Source organism: Neofelis nebulosa, chromosome 9 (assembly GCF_028018385.1).
Source record: "Neofelis nebulosa isolate mNeoNeb1 chromosome 9, mNeoNeb1.pri, whole genome shotgun sequence".
Lineage (NCBI taxonomy): Eukaryota > Metazoa > Chordata > Mammalia > Carnivora > Felidae > Neofelis > Neofelis nebulosa.
In genome coordinates, this window is record NC_080790.1 from 96,870,748 (window position 1) to 96,890,661 (window position 19,914).

A 19,914-nucleotide genomic window follows, 5' to 3' on the forward strand; every position below is an offset into this window, starting at 1 on the left:
TTCTATATTAAAATAGTCTCTTACGGGGCCCCTGGGTGGCTCAGTCGGTTGAGCGTCCGACTTCAGCTCAGGTCATGATCTCGCGGTCCGTGAGTTCGAGCCCTGCGTCGGGCTCTGGGCTGATGGCTCAGAGCCTGGAGCCTGCTTCTGATTCTGTGTCTCCTCTCTCTCTGCCCCTCCCCCGTTCATGCTCTGTCTCTCTCTATCTCAAAAATAAATTAAAAAAACGTTAAAAAATAAAATAAAATAGTCTCTCACATCTAATATCCCCACTTGTTTCCTTTTCGTGTGATCCTTGATTCTTTTTTCATATGGCTAATTTCTTCCCCCACGTTCTTAATATGTTTATCATGATTATTTAAAATTTTTGGCATGACCATTTCAGTAATTCTGCTTCAGGTGATATATGTTGTTATACTTTTGCCCTTTTGTGGCAGTTGTACTCCTCAGGCACACAATATTTTGGCCTGAGAGCCCATGACATTCTGAGGGTACTGACTATTCTAACTGTTCTGTGTATTGGAGAAAGGTCAAAGGTTATCTCCAGGCTTTATTGCTTCTCAGGAGTTTAAGGATATGTGTACTGTTTTTCTCTTACCGCATAACAAATGACCACAAATATGCTAGCTTCAAACAGCATCCATTTATCATCATGCGGTTTCCATGGGTCAAGAGTCTGGGTACAGCTTGGCTGGGTTCTGTCCCCTAGGGTCTCACAAGGCTACAATTCAGGGATCGGCCAGGGCTGTGGCCTCAGCTGAGACCTTTGAACTCTTATCCGAGTTCGCTTCTAAGCTCCTGTGGTTGTTGGCAGAATTCACTTCCTTGCAGCTGCGTGACTGGGCTCTCAGTTCTGCGGAAATAAATTAAGACCAACAAAGTGAGAATAAAAGTAGAGGCCATCCATTCAGAGCTTGCTAAAGAAAGGGAGTTGGCCACTATTATTTGTGTTCAGTGGAGACCCAGGTGCAGGTAGAGGAGTTGGAAAGATTTGTAGTGGGAAAAGGGAAGGAGCTTCAGGTCAGGTGTGCCCTGTTTGCAGTCTGTTGGCCTGGGGAAGCTGGAGGTGAGCTAACTAGCAGCCAGCGTCCTATGTGACTGGTCAGGAGTGCATATTTGGCTATCTCTGATTGGTCCCAAGGTGGAAACTGGAACAAAATTAGGAAGCTGCCAGTTATGAATCAAGTTCTGGTCATTTCGGACCAATCATTACAGGAGTTATTGGATTCCTGGACCAGTTGCTAGAGATGGTAGTCTGACTTCTTACAAGTCTGCCTTATAAATAGTGGTTGGCTTCCTGGGCTGGTTACTGTAAATTCTGAGTTGGTTTCCTGGACCGGATGCTGCAGGCTGTGGGCCACAGTTTTATTTCTACACTCAGTCTGGCCATTGTCCATTTCTGTGTGTGTGTGTGTGTGTGTGTGTGTGTTGCCATCGTCCATTTGTATATTCAGTCTTCCTGGAGACTGTCTGCAGCTCCCTGGCACGTGGCCCTCTCCACAGACAATTCACAACATGGCACTTTGTGTCTTCAGGGTCAGCAGAGAGTGTCCCTCACTCTAATGCACTGTGGTAAGATATAGATGATATAGATATAGACATAGATATAGACATAGATATAGATATATAGATATAGATATATGTCACAGAAATGAGAACCTGTCATATTCTATTGGCTAGAAGCAAATCACAGGTCCTGCCCAAACTGAAAAGGAGAAGATTATAGGACATAACTCCAGTATGGAGATCATGGGGCATTTTGCATCCCCCATGGAGTCTTCCTACCGTGGTAGGAAAGGATGAGCCCTGTGAACAGCTCCCCAGGCCCTGAAAAACAGCTGCTGGTCTCTACCGTCTACTGGCTTCCTCCCTGCTCAGGGTTTCACCTTTAAACCAGTAGGAGAAGCAACACTGGGAGAAAGCCATTTTCCCTTTGCTATGCTTCATGGCCCTGGAGTCTAGAAGAAATGCCCTAGGACCATTGGTCCCTGTGTCCCTCTTTACACTAACTCCTCACCTTAGCAGGCTTTTGTGCTGCCCTGTTAATCTCTAAAACCTGTATCAAGGCTTTGTGGCTGATTTCTGTAAGGGGCTTCCACTGCTTCCTCTGTGGGCGGCACCCTTTAGCTCCAGCCCCTGCTACATCTCTCACCTAATCCTCTTTTGGCATTAATGCTGTGTTACATGCCCGGGCAAGTGGGTGTCAGCCCTGGCTGTACATTACAATCACTGGAGAGTTTTATACAATCCTAATGCTCTGGTCTCACCCCCTACCTATTAAATTAGGGTCTCTAGAGTGGAATGAGCCATGAGCAGCTTTTTAGCTACCAGGTGATTCTAATATGTAGCCCAGGTTCTAGAAGGGTCACTGTTCTAAAATCGGCAGCCTTTAACACAGTTCTTAGCCTTGCTGCACATTGGAGTCACTGGGAAGATTTTTTAAAAAAAACAGACAAACACCGATGCTCAGGCCCCCATCTCGGGAGATCTGATGTAATTAACGTGCAGTGTGGCCAGGGCTTTGGGACTTTTAAAAGCTTCCCAGGTGATGCCAGCACACAGCTGAGGATGAGGGCCACTGATTCTATGTCCAGATATCAAGCTGCTTGCAGGGAAAGGGGCTAGTTCCTCCCCTCCTCCTGGTAAGGAAAGGGGCAGGTGCCCAGTTTCAGTGTAATTAATAAAAGGATCTGTATTGCTTTTGTTCCAAAAGTTGAAAATAATCAAGAATGTGAATCCAAAGATCGACCAGATTCCTTGCTTTTAGGAATGTTTTCCAAACGAACAGTTGAAATTTCCCTTTGCTACCACATTTTGCATGTGTTTTGATTTTATAAGCAGTATGAAGAGGCCAGTCTTCAAATCCTCTGTCTGGTAAGTCAGTTTGAGTCTCTAAAGCAGTTCCCAATTGTACAGTGAGATCACTGTAGACTGGTGTTGCCAAAGAAGACAGCCCAGAAAAGTTGAAACGTGAGCTGGAGGCTGAGCGGAGACTCAGCTAGGCTGGAGCAGAGAGAGGGACACAAGGCCAAAGGTGTGGAGCAGGAATGGTGCGCACGGCATCTGGAGCAACAGACGACATAACTCAGCAGATGTAGGAGAGGAGGGGTTGCACAGAGGACAAACCTTTGCTGACAACCTCTGGGTTAGAACTTTTTCCTCCATCATCTCTATCAGATACATTTTTACTTTTCCTTGTGCATTCTGCTCTGTATTCATAATTCAGTCTTCCACACCTTGTTTACAGGTTGATTCTAAAGTCTGAACAACAATAAACCACATTAACATCACTATAACCAGGGCTTACTCTGCAGCCTCATAATGGGCTAAGATTTATTTTCCTTCTCCATGAACCAAACGTCACCTATGACATTTAAAGGAAGATGTTTCTAGCATCAAAGTCAAATGAATCTTCTTCTTGCCCCCCTTCCATTCCTGAAAATAATGATCATGCTATATTTCAGCTGACTTCATATTTGGACCTTTATTTCCTTACATGGTTCTTTCCCTCCCAAGGTTTCTAATTTTCCCTCCCTCCCTCCTCTCCTTCCTTCCTCCCTCCCTTCTTCCTTCCCTCCCTTTTCTTTTTATTTTTTATTGTTTGTGTTGTCAACAGAGCACATTTACCATCACAGATCTTCAGAAATATCCAGACTTTCAATTATACCAACTGCTCCAGGGAATCCACTTTCTCTGTGAAAACATGCTTTCAGAGACTTCTGCAGTTCTGCTCTGGTCTGAGCTGGTTATTTTCTAGATCTGTTGGGAACTACAGTTCCAAGTCTCTTTCTCTCTGTACTTCTCCAGTAGGTCCACTGTTTTCTAGATCTCAGGTCCTTCTTTGTTTTTTGCCCTCATTTTATCTCAGGAAGGGCTCCGGAAGGCTAACTTTCAGAATCTGTGTATGTCTGAAAACATATTTATTTTGCCCTAGTGATTAATTGATATTTTGATTAACAGTGACAATTAGGCTCAAAATAATTTCTCCTCTTCAAATGAAGGCATTTGTTCATTGTGTTCTACCATCTGGCATTGTCGAAAAGAGATCTAACCAATGCCATTAGTCTGAATCTCCTTCTCCTAAAAATTGATCTGGTTTTCTTTTCCTCTGCAAAATTTTCTTTATCTTCCAATTTGTAAAATTATGGGAATATGTCTGGGGCTGGATCTTTCATTCATTGCTTTGTTTTATCCATCATTATCCCTAATCTGCTTTTGTCTTCATGAAATTTATCATTGGCTCAAATTTTCTGATGAAGGTCATACAGATCCTCTTTGTTGTCATGGATTTAATTCCTTTTGCACCCCTTTACTTTCCTTTTAGGGGGATGTGGGGAGGGGAGGGACATAAATGTGCATGATTAGTCTGCCATGTGGGACTCTACTTTCAGAAATGTTATTTGGATATTATAGGAAAGGAGGACGCTGGAATACAGAAGGTCTTGGAGATCCTTGACTTACATCATGGGGAAACTGGCTTTCATAGTGGTCATTGGTGGCCTGAAGAAGTAACATCAGGTGTCTTTCATGTATTCTGCTCTTAAGCAAGCTATGACACCACTTTTCTAGTGAATAGAAATGATTGGAAATATTTCAAAATCTTCTGGACTGTTTCCATCAGCCCATGTTTATTTGAAGTATTAAGTGAAGGATGGAAATAGTGATTGGACAAGTCTGTATGTTGTGCTGTGCTCACCACAAGGGCAGACCACCTGTCACCATACAATGCTATTATAATACCATTGACTATATTCCCTGTTCTGTGCCTTTCATGCCTGTGCTTATTCATTCCATAATGGAAGACTGTACCTCCCACTGGCCTTTGCCCATTTTGCCCATCCCTGCATCCCCTCCCCTCTGGTAACATCAGCTTGTTCTCTATTTATGGGTGTGCTTCTGTTTTTGTTTGTTTGTTTAGTTTCTATATGAGCTCTAAGTGTCCAGTACTTCTGGAATGATGCTGGTCAGTGGACACACCTGACAATTCTTATATTCCAGTGTGCTTTGTCTTTGGCACATAAAATGCACTCTGAACCTAAAGATGATGTTACTTATCTGAATGAAGAATCAATCCAGGATGGTTCTGACTGGGCATCATGTAAGTGTAAGCCTTCTGAAGGCAAGGTGTAAATGCTCCCTGGTAAGTCCAGACTGTGATCAGGAGGAATCAAAGTTTCCCTATGATATAGGATGATGACACCCGAAAGTAGAAGGAACTCTGCATATTCTCTTCAACAAAGTGGGAAGAGTCCAGAGTCCTTTGCTCAACATGATATGAGATGAAAAGAAATATCTATGAGGAGATAGAGGCCTATGGACCTAAGACAGATCCATGGGATTATCACACCTCCCAGATGGCAGCACGGACCAGCCTGAATCAATGGGAAAAAAAAAAGCAGAGACAAAGAGCACATCTCAGCAGATGCCAGAGTGAATAAAAATGCCACCCTGGGCTGGATGTCTCCAGAACATAACCCCAAGGCTGCTGATTGGGGCAGTGATGGCAGAGCCTGGGATTGACTACTGCTTTATTTCCCTCACTGGTCTCCCATGAGGACAGGTCTGGCATGCTTGTGTCTCAGAGAATCACATCTGCCAGGCTCTTCTTTTGCTGATCTCCAAAAACATGGCTAATGAAGGCAAATCATTGCTGAGGACAATGGTTCTCTCAAGGTAACAGCCCTGTTGAGTTGATGTTTGGTGCCCAGCATAGTGATAAGAGGTCATTGCACACTCCAGTAGCCACATGGTCTGTGTCTGTACTAGCCTTCCGGATGTCTGAAGGCTGGGACTGTGATCATCCCATTCATCCTGAGGTTTTGGCTACCATCCCACTCTGGTCCCAGGTTCAGCCTCTGTCCCTTCCACAGGAGCTCTGGCTGCTTATCTCTCTTGGAGGTGATGTTTCATAGGGAGAACCCTCTTCTATCTTCTGCTCACCCTCTGGCTGGGGCTCTCAGCCCACCCACGTAAGCTGCAAATGGGAGCAGAAGCTGTACAAGTCTTGGTCTCTTATATGCACCTCATCCCCATTAGACAGTATCTCCCACCCCTACCCCCAGCATTTGGTGTCTAAGTCTCATCCCATAAACCCGTGGTCAACCACTACCTCTGGCAGAATCACGGATGCATCTGTTCCTATCTTCAGGACTTGGTGGGGAGGGTTGCATATGTAGGTGCTGGGCAATGATCCTGTGGCCTTGACATCTCTACATGCCACCTGGAATGAATGTCCCATAGCAACGTTTCAGAGGTGGCAAAATTGGAAGAGTCCTATTTGTCCTGTTTGTACTATGGCCCCACCTGGGAAAGGACACAGAGAATTTAAACAGCTCTGTGCAATTTTCCCTCATTACCAATAATTACAACTTTTTCCTATAACTGGTCAAGATCCAATCAAAGAGACCTAGTGTGCTTACAAATTTGGTATTATTTTCATGTTGTTATCTGAATCATCATGGAATTGGCTTCCTAGGGCAGCCATAACAAATGACTACAAGCTGGGTGGCTGCAAGCAACAGTTATGTACTCTGGGGGCCAGTTATGGCTCTGGGGGCCAGAAGTCCAAAAGTAATCTGGGTTGGTTCCTTCTTGGGGGCTCAAGGGAGAATCCATTCCATGACAATCTCTCAGCTTCCTGGAGACTGTTGGTAGTCCTTGGCATTTCTTGGCTTATGGCAACATAACTCCAGCTATGGCTCTGTGGTCACACGGCATTCTCCCTGTGTGTCTGTGTCCAAATTTCCCTCTTATCAGGACACCAGTCATTGGATTAGGGCCCACGTGAATCCAATATGGTCTCATGTTAACTTGTTAAAAACTGTGAAGATTCTCTCCAAATAAGCTCACATTCATAGGTAGGACTTGAACATAGGTTTTGGGGATGGGGGTGTGTGTGTGTGTGGGGGAAGACACAGTTGAATCAATAATTGTCAAAGTAAATTGAAAGATAATTCAGATAGTAAAATGTGATGAGTCTTGTTCTTAGTGTTGAGAAATTTCGTTAGGTTTACCAATACCCACAAACTTTTCGAATACTGGAAGACTGATTTATGAATATTTAGATTTCTAAAAAAAATGGAAAAATACACACTCCCACCTCTCCCAAGCTCCTAATTAATGCATCCAAGTGGAGAGAGAGTGATAAACACAATAGTCCTTTACAATAAATGGCAAAAACAAATATAGAGAAATCATATTTGCATAAAAATGAAAAATTAGTTTATCTCTTTTAAAAAGACAAACCACAGTTTGTCTCTTATTTCGGCTTACTTTTGAGTGAAAAATTTCTTTGAGAAGATAATAATATTTGAGAATAGACTTTTACTTTCATAATTCTTTGATTTCTTTCTTTTTTAAAACTGTAGAGTCCCCCACAAATAGAAAGTAACACTAAATCACATAAGCATTTCAATTTTACACTGTTTCATGCATGTGTTACACTCAGAGAGAGAACTTTTTTAACTTTTTAAAAAATTTATTTTGAGAGAGAGAGGGCATGCACACATGAGCGGGAAGGGGCAGAGAGAGAGAAAATCCCAAGCAGGTTCCATGCTGTCAGCACAGAGCCCAACGCAGGGCTCGAACCCATGAACTGTGGGATCATGACCTGAGCTGAAGTCAAGAGCCAGACACTTAAACGACTGTGCCACCCGGGTGCCCCAGAGAGAGAAGAACTTTTAATTCAACCCAGTACAACATTCCTGTTTCATTTCTCACTGGCCCATAGAACATGCCCAGCTGAGTGTTTCCTGCTATGCTTTCTCACCACCTTGAATGAAATATGGGCACTGCTGAGTAGGGAAAAAGACATGTGTGCAGGTGAGAGGAATCTAGCTAGTGTTTTAAGTTCCTTTGAATTAATACCATGTTTGGGGGAAGGACTAAGGAGCATTTTAGGAAGGGGAAAGGCAATGCTTTTAATGAAAATGCTAGGACACCAGAGGAATTTCAGGCCTGTTTAGCTGAATCACTTGTGAACAGGCACGTAAAAATGAGTGATTTCAATGGAAACCAACTGGCGTTCCATGAAATTATCCAGCACTTGGAAATAAGGCCAAGAGAGGGTTAGGGTTAAGGCTAGCTTGTCCTTTCAATGCCACACATACTGCAACATTGTTCAACACATCCACTCAGGAATTCATCATGGAGTAATAATTAAGGGAATGCGCCTCTGTTCAACTATTATTGATTAAGGGCTCAGAATGTTAACTTGTGGGTCTTGTTTGAGAGAGGTAAATAACTTCCCTCAGACAAAAAAGATCACCATAGGTTATGGTCTGGTTGCCCTGGCGCTCGTGAGCCAGTCTTGTGTCTAGCATTTTGGGTATAGCTACAAGTCCCCAGATCTACTCCCACACTTAGGACCAGCTTTACCCTCTTACTGGGTCCTCTGTTAGTGAGTTAATACTTCTTCAACCTATATTTATTCCCTTATTTTATTTTTTCAGGAGAGTAATTTTGAAAAGCTTTTGGAATAGATACTTTGACACATGTTTGGACTTTTTACCTGTACCCTCATTTTTGGCGGTGGAATATAAGAAGTTATTTGCCAAATTGCCAGTGGTGAGTTTTCTCGCGCAAGGACATTGTAGGTCCTGGGAGGAGGCCACGGATCAAATCTCCTCAAATGCTTTGCTCTTGTATGTGGGCAGAATCACATCAAATGCCAGAATAAAATACCTCATTTGTTTTCATCTTGTGCTTATTTGCAAATGAAATTCTGTAATGATAGCTTTTAAAAAATAGCTTTTGTATAAAGAGGGGAGGAGGTGAGATGAATGTTAATATCAAATAATTGAATCTGATTTCTAGGGTACTTGGGATGGTCTGAAGAGCTGTGAGAGAGGCATTTAAAACCAATTCCCCGGTGTTTAGTTTCATATTTGGATTGGGGGTAGTGAAGAAACGAGTATGGGACAGGAGGTCCCACAGGCAAGGAAAATTCAACCCTAAGGAAAGTTGAGGGGCTGTTGGTGTTAAATATCCAGATTTTGGCCTGCATAACTGCAAGCAAATGACTCTCATGAGCTGTGGAAGGACCAATTTTATTCTCATTTACACCATGAGGACTACAGGCCACCACCAACACAACAGATGACTGTTGGTGCTCCCCTGGGTGAAGCAATCATCCCAACCTCCCGTGCCCTGTGGGCTGAGTCATCTGAGACTCCACTTCCTGGCTGTGCTGGCTCCTGGCTTCGAACCTTACCGCTATCCAGCTGGAGCCCACAAAAATTACAGCCTAAATGTCCTTCCGGTGGGACCTGTCCCCACACTTATTACAGAAAATTGCTGTTACATAAACCACTCTCCTCCTTGTTCTATTTTCTGCCCCTTTTTGCTAAATGCAATGACTTTGTTAGTTGAGTTATTTTTTTTTAATAGATTCAAAGGAGAAATCTCTCCTCTTGCCAGTGAAGCAAATCTTGTGGGACTTCAGAAGATAAAAAGTAGAATCAGTACCCAATTTCATTAGAGGAAGAAGACAGGCCTGTTTAGTTAATCAGTACAATGCAGGAATTTCCAATATTAACAAGATATCTGGCAGCACATCCACTGTGAGTCCCATACCTAAAGAGTAGGGTGAATTTTTTTAATGTTTATTTATTTTTGAGAGGCAGAGAGTGAGCAAGCAGGGAAGGGACAGAGAGAGAGGGAGACACAGAATCTGAAGCAGACTCCAGGTTCTGAGCTGTCATCCAAGAGCGGGGCTTGAACCCACGAACCATGAGATCATGACCTGAGTGGAAGTCAGATGCTCAACCAACTCAGCCACACAGGTGCCCCAAAAGAGTAGGGTGAATTTAAAGATGACGTGAGATACCCCCTGAGTTAGATCTTGGCCTTCCCATTGAATTCTCTGTAGTACTCCTTTACCTTTACTCACCTCCTGCCCCTCACAGCTTACTGGAACTAAAACATAACTCTTGTCCTCCAAATTTACCAATTCATCCCCAACTGCAAATGTTTTGTTCTCTATGTAATCTGTGCTTATCCCCAGTTGGCAATTCTTTTTTTCAATATATATATAGAGAGAGGGGCAGGGAAGGGCAGAGAGCTAGGGGGAGAGAGAGAATCCCAAGCAGGCTCCCTGCTGATGTGGGGCTTGAACTCACAATGAGATCACGGTCTGAGCTGAAATCAAGAGTTGGAGGCTTAACGGACTGAGCTGCCCAGGTGCCCCTCCCAGTTGACAATTCTTATCGCATACACTGATACCAGTGACAATATAGAGGGTATTTGTGCAAATGGCTATGAGTCTTCTGGAGGGCAGAGCAGATGTCTACATGCAGAGCATCTCAAACTCGTACCTACACTTCTCAATGTTTGTACAAATCACCTGGGACCTGTTTAAACGCAGGTTCTGATTCAGAAGGTCTGGGTGGGGCCTGAGATCCTACATCTCTAATCAGCCACCAATGCTGCTGCTCCTGCTGGCCCAGCAACCAGGCTTTGAGAATGGCTGCTCTAAGGCATACCTCCTGTTTCAGGACAGCGGGACTCATGACCAAGGACAAAGCCGAAGAGGCACCTTCTCTATTATATGGAAGAAATCATGATCTTTGTCTGCCAAGTTGGCCCCTTAATAATTTCCTACCTGCTCTGCCCTATACTGCAACCACTAATTATATGTGGCTCTTACAATGCAAATTAATCAAACATTTTATTCCTGGTTGCACAAGCCACCTTTCAAGTGCTCAACAGCTACATGAGTCCAACAGCTACCCTATTGGATGGCAAAGATGTAGGCCATTTCTATCCCTACAGAAAAGTTCTATCTGACAATGCTATTCAATAAGAATTCTAAAAAACTCTTTCTAGTCAAAGATGCTAGTTCAAGGTCCACCGACACTTTGAGTAGCAAAAACCTATGGAATACATAGCATTTCTTTTTGGATGTGCACAGTGTCACAAATCATCTGATTATACTTCCGTGGACCCTGGTTCTGAACCATGGACACATGTAGAAACACCTGACAGTCCAAAACATGTAACCAGATAACCCCAATCAGAATTATGGGAGGTGGGGGTGGGCTAGGTATGGTAGTCTTAAATGCACCCCAGGGGATTCTAACGTGGGACCACGGTGAGGAGTCTCTCTCTGCCTTAGGCCGGAGTTTGATGCCATTACCTGCACTGACACACACAGTGAGGAGGGTTAGGAAAAATGCACAACTCTCCACACAGGGAGGATTAGGGTGTAGGGGCTGCCTCTGAACAGCCAAGCAGATTCTTTGGTTCCGTCTACTCACAGATTTTTTCAGTGCCACCATTTCAGGTGACGTCTCCGACAAACAAGACTAAAGCTTTAAAAATTACTATTATTTTAAAATTCTAATAGGGACTAAGAAGCCTGGGCATCTGGCCAGTGGAATTAAGACAGTCAGGGACTGTGAGAACAAGCCCCAAGTGAAATGTACTTGGGGCGCTTTCTGTTTGCTATTATTGTGAAACCACTTCTCTTACAGAGCAGAAGCAGGATGCGGCCCAATGTCTGTACAACCTGGACCTAAAGCTGAAGACCTCGGCTCCAAAAAACACCAATAAGCTGTCCTAGTTGCCTGCCAATATCAACCAATCAGGACGAGACCCTTCCAACCAATCAGAACAAAGCACTTTGCCCCTTTCCCTTACTAGCACGTGTTCCCAACCTGGGAACCTGAGTGGGAATTTTCTGTTTATACGCAGGGCGTCAGCTTTGGAGAGACCAGCCTCTGTTAGCGCTGGCTCCTTTCACCTTTCAGAGATGAGATGCAGCCCCAATAAAGCCTTTGACTTTGGCGTTCGGTCTTGTTTCTGTCATTATCAGGTCCAAGAACTGGACTCCAGTAGCAGAGTTCTCATGCAAGAAGGGATGTTTTGCAGCCATTGAGGGTAGATTGAGCATCCTTTTGACATTTCTTTGCTTCCACAGGCCCCAAACTGACACCTGCCTCGTTTACAGAAGTAGAGTGGGGGAAGTATAGTTTATGTTAACACATTTCTTACACCCATCAGTATCCCTTTAAAGATACTCTCGTGTATCTGTTGCCCCATTAACATGCCTCTCACTGGGACACGGATGGTGCTGGGCTTGGGAGGCCCATGAAAATGGTGAAAACAGTCACAGTTAACCAGTTTCATCTTTAGTTGGATTTTTCTCTCCAACTGGTGTCTACCTGGATGTCAGGGATAAATTAGGGTTGCTTGTAAGGTTTTTGATTCTCTATGCTAGATGTGTGAATTAAGAAAATACATGTTGTCAAGATTTGAAAGCAAAGTGTCCTGGTTTCTGTGTTACGTTCACATGACAACATTCAGATAAATGGACAGGGAGTGTGGAGAGAACTGTATAGGAACAGCACCAATTATGACAGAGAGAGAGAGAGGCCTTTCAAATGAACTGTCATTTGTCCTGCAATAATGACACAATGAGCTGAGTATCACAACCATGTACCCCAACACATCTCTGGAGCATCCACTCCTTTAATATTTTGTCTGGAACCCCTTAAGTCCATTCCTTGGGCAGTTGGCCATCTGCTACCACAGGAATGATCTTTTATCGGTTGAAAATACCCTGGGGACTGGACCTATTTGTACCTGTGTAACCCAGCCTTATCAATTCAAAAATAAGGCCCAAGACATGTTGAGAGCCCCTGGTCATGTGTGCTTTCCACATGTGACCTCAGCAGACTATGTGAGGCTAGTCTTCTGAGTTGCAAATCTCCCTCAGCCATTTATACCCTGTCAAGCTGGGCCATCACAAACACATTTTATGGCCCACCTCCAAAAAATGTCCAGAGATCTCCTTAGTAAGCTGCTGATATAATATTTACTAATAGATTGTACAAATATATATATATATATATACATATATATATATATATATATATATATATATATATATATATACCATATATGACCAAGGTTTTCTCTGGGGGAAAACTGCCAAAATTTAGTAAGTATTGAACCAAGCACTATTTTCCCCAATGGAAAGCAGGCCGGGGGTGCAGAGATAGCTATTCCCCCAGTCTCAACCCCTCCCAGCCCTAATAAGCATGTGTGGCATTAAGCACTTTTGCCTTGTGATGCTACCCGATTTTGTCATTGTGCTACATCAAAAAATGAATTGTAAGTGTAAGCACAGACAAAAAAGTGACTCTGACCTTCTGATGGTCATAAGACCTATAAGAAAATGAATAACCTATAATCACAATGATTGCACTGTTTTCTTCATTCTACTTATTGTAACTATTTATTTAAAATAGGCTCTGTCCCCAGATTGACTTACATGCACAAGGGAAGTCAACTATGTGAGGAGTTCTCCAACTCTGATGTGTGTTAAAATGACCTCATTAAAGATGCCTGGCCTCCTCTCCAGGCCAGCAGACTGTCTGAGGTTGGGCATATTCCACCAGCCCTACTGGAAAGTTCTGATACATGTCATGTACTCAGAACCACTCATCATGGCTTGGCTTGGCTGCCATGGCTTCCTCTAGCCCAGCAGGTCCCTGCATCCTGTGGAACTCCTTGTTCTCCCAGACGGTAAATGCTTGGGAATTTTTTTCAGAGGCCCAGAACTCACACTACATTTGATGCCCAGAAAGGATAAACGTATTTCCATCTGTTGCCACAAAAAGGAGAAATGCCATGGTTCCTTTAAAATGGATGTGTTTTTAGTCTCTGAAACCCTAAAAATTCTTTCTGGGCATGACAAGGGATGAGACTTTGTCAAAGACATTTGATTTTTCTAATAGGCACTGTCCAAATTATATACATTTAAAAAAATTCCCAACAGTAAAGATGGAATTCTAATTACAGGGGAACTGCAGTATCCAGAATAACTTGCAAACTCTTTTATTTAAAAACTCATGCCAAACTTGCTGTCTTTCCATAACATATATATTGATTTCAACAGGGAAATCATGTTTTCTCTGGTCTAAATTAATAGAATGTCTGAGGGGCGCCTGGGTGGCTCAGTTGGTTAAGTGTCCGACTTCGGCTCAGGTCACGATCTCACAGTCTGTGGGTTCGAGCCTCGTGTCTGGCTCTGTGCTAACAGTTCAGAGCCTGGAGCCTACTTTGGATTCTGTGTGTCCCTCTCTCCCTGCCCCTCCTCCACTCATGCTCTGACTCTCCCTCTCTCTCAAAAATCAATAAAACATTAAAAATTTTTGAATTAATAGAACTTTTGAGCTGGCGGGGACCTCACTGACCATGCAATCATGCAATCACAGTCATTTGGGAGAAATTCAGATGTCCATGTGACGGGCCAGGCCAGGACTTCTGCCCTTGGGTCTAGACCTTGCTGGCTCCTCTGAATTATGGCTTTCACAGGAAGAAGGATACTATTATGGCCACCATGTCATTATCTAGAGTTTGAGAGTTGGGTTAGAAATGTTCCCTGTTTTTAGACATGGGGATACAATGCACAGCATATGGAATGTAGTTAATAATATGTAACAACTTTTTACGATGACAGATGATAGCTATATTTATTGTGGTGATCATTTTGTAATGTATATATAATATGTATGTATGTATGTATATATACATTATATATATATATATATAATCACTATGTTGCACGCCTGAAACTAATATAATTTGTATGTCAACTACAATTCAATTTTTATTTTTTATTATTATTATTATTATTTTTTAATGTTTACTTGTTTTTGAGACAGAGAGAGACAGAGCATGAACGGGGGAGGGTCAGAGAGAGGGAGACACAGATTCTGAAGCAGGCTTCAGGCTCCAAGTTGTCAGCACAGAGTCCAACGCGGGGCTCGAACTCACAGACTATGAGATCATGATCTGAGCCGAAGTCGGATGCTTAACCGACTGAACCACCCAGGTGCCCCTACAATTCAATTTTTAAAAAAGGAAATGTTCCCAGTTTTTATTCCATGTATCACAGAGTTTGTGGTTATGCAGGCAAACATAACCTGTGATTATGCTTTGACCTCCCCTCCCTGTTCTGGGGTCTTCTGCTGGTGTACATCACATCATTGCTCAGTTAGCAATGAGAACCTCTGAGAAGCCCATGTCTGGCTGCCTTCAAGCCAGCAGAAGGGAGAAGTGGGGCCAGACTGTGACGTGAAGAAATGCTAGATGGGAAGAGTCAGGACCATTGACAGTTGGGAAGGCCAGGATAAGAAAGAGGAACCAGGAAGTATTTGAGATGGGTCCTGATTATTTTCCAGACCACTGAGTCACAACTGGGAACTCTCAGAAGTAATGGTGATAGATGACATTGATTTCCCTGATGAGGTACAGGGGAAAGCTTACCACTCACCCTAAAAGGCTATCTTGTTCCAGGATTCATATAAAGTGTGAAAATTTCAATGTAGCCAGTCAACCCATGTTAAAGTACTAAAGGAACATAATTTCTTTCTGAAACAAACACTAAAATAGAGTTTGAAATTTGGAATTATATTAGATTCCTTTTGGGAATAATGTAAACAATTCTGTTACCATGTCCATCCAAAGTACATTAAAAACCAGTGCCTCCGATGGATTGTTTTGTTTCATTTATAACAGAACTTTGCCTCATTTATAACAGATGAGTGAATTTCTTGGCATGGATCTCTTTTATAGATTCAAACTTCTTGTTTTTCCTCCTAAGACATGTTGTTAATATTTAGGTGGCACATTAAATTCCGCCTAGACGTGTAAAGAGCTGCCTCCATTACTGAGGGGTCTTTGCATTCAGGAAATGGGAAACCTCACATTCAGCTGTAATATGACACAGGCTCTCGCATTAGCCATGCTACCCTCAGGAGCATGCTTCATGATTGGTGATGTCCCTCTAGGAAGAGAGCCTGACTGTGGCTTCGTAGTGCACAGATTTAGGGAGTGAAATAGAACATCTCCTTGCTTTTGGGCAGACTGCCCCCCAAGCTGGTATAGGCTAGGCATAAAATGTTTTCTTTCTGGAAAGGAAGACTGCCCTTCTCCTTCCTTCTCCTCCTGATTATGCATACCAATATCTAAACCCACTTCCTGACTCTGAGCAAAACTTTCAGGATAGAAAAATGTGGCTTTCACCATGCCATTTTAGAGTGCAGTGTGTCCCCTGAGGTTCTTGTAGATAAGCCAAAAGCCCATGTCTGAATTAAGGTCTGGCCATAGGCACACACTAAACCTGCACCTGTCCCTCACCTGGGAGTCACAGTCATTTCCCATGTGGATGCTGACTGGGGTCACAGCCTGTGCATGCAGGTTTCTGTGCCCCAGGCAGGAGGTGTGTGGCTGGGGATGTTCTCTGGCTTCTTAGGAAAGAGTGTGAAGTGGGGGTGTGGGATTGTTTGCAGGACTGGGGGCCTTGAAGGCCAACTCTGGTGTAAACTTTTTTTTTTTCCTGCACCATGACATCTTTGTCGGATGGATTTGCATCAAAATAACCTTTTTAGATAAGAAAGTTAGCTGTACCTGGTTGTAATGTGTGAATTGGAATTCATGTAAAGGAAATTTCTCTTGTACTTACCATTAGTTTCTCTTGTTAAAGTATATAATTAAACCTTTTTCACCTTGAACGAATTGGTCATTGCCTGCATCCATTTCTACTGAGCTAATAACTCCACCCAGAATCTTGGCTTTCCCTCATCTCATCTTAAATCATTAACTTTGATCTGGTTTGGTTTTATATTAAAAAATTTTTTTTAATGTTTACTCATTTTGAGAGAGAGAATGAGAGAGTGAGTGAGCACAAGTCGGGGAGGGGCAGAAAGAGAGGGAGAGAGAGAATCCCAAGCAGGCTCTGTGCTGTCAGTACAGAGCCCAACACGGGTCTTGATCTCACAAACTGTGAGATGATGACCTGAACCAAAATCAAGAGTCAGACACAAGCAACTGAGCCACCCAGGTGCCCCTGATCTGTTATCTTATAAAATTTTTTAATGTTTATTTATTTTTGAGAGAGAGACAGAGTGGGGGGGGCAGAGAGAGAGGGAGACACAGAATCCAAAGCAGGCTCCAGGCTCCGAGCTGTCAGCACAGAGTCCAACTGACCCACAGATGAGATCATGACCTGAGTTGAAATAGGATGCTTAACTGACTGAGCCACCTAGGTGCCCCAGGTTTGGTTTTAACAGTTGTTTTTGGCTGGGAACAAACATAGTATAGGATGACAGAGAATGTAGATTATGAAGAGTTGACCAAACTTCTTTTTCTACTTTCAGCCATGTGTAGATCTCAGTGGAAATAGAAAGAAAAACGAATTTTGAAAGAATGAAAGAAATAGTACATCTGTGTGTGTGTGTGTGTGTGCACATGCGTGTGTTTTCCATAAGCTACATACCAGTGATATCAGTAGAGGCTGGTATAGGCTTTCTGGACAAAGGACATTATTTACACCAGTGACTCTCAATGTGGCACTCAGACCTAGCAGCGGTAGCATCTGGGGGTTGGTGAGAAATGCAAATTCTTTGACCTCCTGAACCAGAAATGTGTATTTTAATAAGTCTCCAGGTAATTCTAATGTATGCTTACATTTGGGAGACCTGGATTTTAGACAATGAGTAAATGCAGGTAAATGCATTTTCTCACACATGAAGTTGAATAGAGTAACATTTAAGCAACTGGAGGGAACAATTCAATGTGAGAAGACAATAAATTTTTACCTATTCTGGAGCTGGTTTTTCGGAAACCTGGAAAAGTTGACAAAATAAATCCCCCTGAAACTGAAGCAGCGGGCATTTTGGTTCCAATCCATTGGTGGTTAGAGAATTGATGATGGACAGAGCATCTGAATGTATCATCCTGCGTCAAGCATGGAAGGGACATGAAACATCTGATTTATGCAGCAAAAAGAAAGATACAAAACTGAGTAGAGTACATTTTTTTCTGCAAAAATTTAAAAGTATTGGTTTTCTGCTGAAAGCATCTTTGTGCACAGGTGCATCTCTTTTTAGCAATGACCTGTGGGCATGGCTCCGAATTCTTCCAAACAACTGCCAGGATCCTGAAATTTCTTGTCACACTTCATTCTAAATTTTGTATGCAGTTTTCTGGAAGCAGTTACTGTATTAATTGCCTCAACACACCAGAAGATGTGATATCACCAAATTCAGTGTTTGATAAGTAGGGTAAGTTTGAAGTTACATAAAGACGAAATGTGATGTATGTATATATGCATACATTTATGTAAGTTAATTGTAGCAGAAAAACCCTTACATGGCATATATACTAACACTGTCTTACTTTTTTATCTTTTTACTTTAAAGAGAGACCATGCAAGCAGCAGAGAGAGGCAGAGGAAGAGAGAGAGAGAGAATCTGAAGCAGGCTCCAGATCAGCAGCACCCGACATGGGGCTCACCCGATGTGGGGCTTGATCCCACAATCCTGCTCCATCATTGTCTTAAATCTTCCCTTCCCTCCTACCTGTTGCAAAAACAAAAACCAAAACCAAAATGAGTAGTAATAACAACTATTCACTACATTAAAAATCTCAGGCCGCCTGGTCAGTTAAGTGCCCAACTCTTGGTTTCAGCTCAGGTCATGATCTCACGGTTCATGGGTTTGAGCCCCATGTAGGGCTCTACACTGGTAGGGCAGAGCCTGCTAGTGTTCTCTCTTCCTCTCTCTGGCCCTCTCCCACTCGCACTGTCTCTGTCTCTCTCAAAATAAACAAATAAACTTAAAAAAAATAAAATCTCTACAATTTGATAAGAGTGTTTGCTAAATTGAAGTTCAGTAAAAAATTAACAGGACTACTAGCCACACTTTATTAAGGAAATACATGTTCTGAGTGCAGCAGGGAGTCATCTGAGAGATTTTGGTGTTTTACTACTCTGCCCTGTGTTTCAAAACTAAGCAGAAAGCTCAGTGTGAAACTACTTCCGGGGGATCACATAATTTATCTTATGCGTGGTGCTGATCCTCTGCTTGTCCATTGCTTCACTGCCTTTTTCAGCATCTCTTAGCGCCCCACATCTCTGGAGGATGATGCAATGGACACATGGCTTTTTATTTATCAGAGAAATGTTGGCTGAACCCACCCCATTCCTCCTTAAGTTGTATCATAACAGACAGCTGGATATTTGGAAATTTTTCAAAGATCCACTGGATTGTTTTCACACAGAGTTTTGGTGTCAGATAGATGGGGTGTGTGTGTGTGTGTGTGTGTGTGTTGAGAAGACATTGCAGAAAATATACAAGTAAACGAGACTCATAAATTAGTATGAGCCTACACAAAATTCAACATGAAAATGTTCCATCTACTTCAAAATACTGATTGAAACGGGTCATAATAATTGGATAATTAGCCTGGACAGTTATACTATTTTGAAAAGGTGAAGATAAATAACTCTTAGAGCATAGCCACCACCAATTTTCCACTTCTAATTTCTCCCAACAACCTGAATACTTTCATGACCAGTTAGGTAAAGCTCTAAGACTACATTTTATTACATTTCTTGCAAGTTGGATGTTATTCCTACTTTATGTACCACAATTGAAAACCGTCTGGACCTTATGATTTTACCACCCCTCCCATCTCCTTTCCCCCATTTTTAAACATTCAAGGTTTTCTTTGAAGCCTGTGTACCTAAAGTGAATTCAGATATGCTGCCTGAGATCTAGAGTCTCCAATCTCCAGCATTTCAAATTTATGACTGTAATCTATAAGCGTCTTCAGCAACAGACTTAGGAAAACATAATCCATGGACTTCACCCACCTATCCTCTAGCCAGATCTTTTTGGAGGTAGATAACAAACAGACAGACAGACATATGCCTAAAAAAGTGCACTACCCCTAAGAACATAGGGCTGGTACTTTGCTTCAGAAGGGGGAAGAAACCATCTGGAAACTCTCAGTGCATCCAATGCCACATAAAGGGTATGTGTGCTGGCAGTGCCCCCAGCAGGCCAGGGCATGGTTGGGAATATGCTTTCCAGAAAAAAAGAGGATGTTCTGGCAGTTCCTCCC

At 42.7% G+C, this 19,914-nt stretch overlaps 1 long non-coding RNA gene across 1 annotated transcript; it reads right to left on the minus strand.

Annotated features, from left to right (window-relative positions):
• Positions 1-624: 624 nt before the first annotated feature.
• On the minus strand, positions 625-18,362 carry LOC131485359 (uncharacterized). The gene is made up of 2 exons (XR_009248791.1): positions 17,607-18,362; positions 625-853 (listed from the first exon to the last, which is right to left on the minus strand). It is a non-coding gene; the product is annotated as an uncharacterized LOC131485359 (long non-coding RNA).
• Between the last annotated feature and the right edge of the window lie 1,552 nt (positions 18,363-19,914).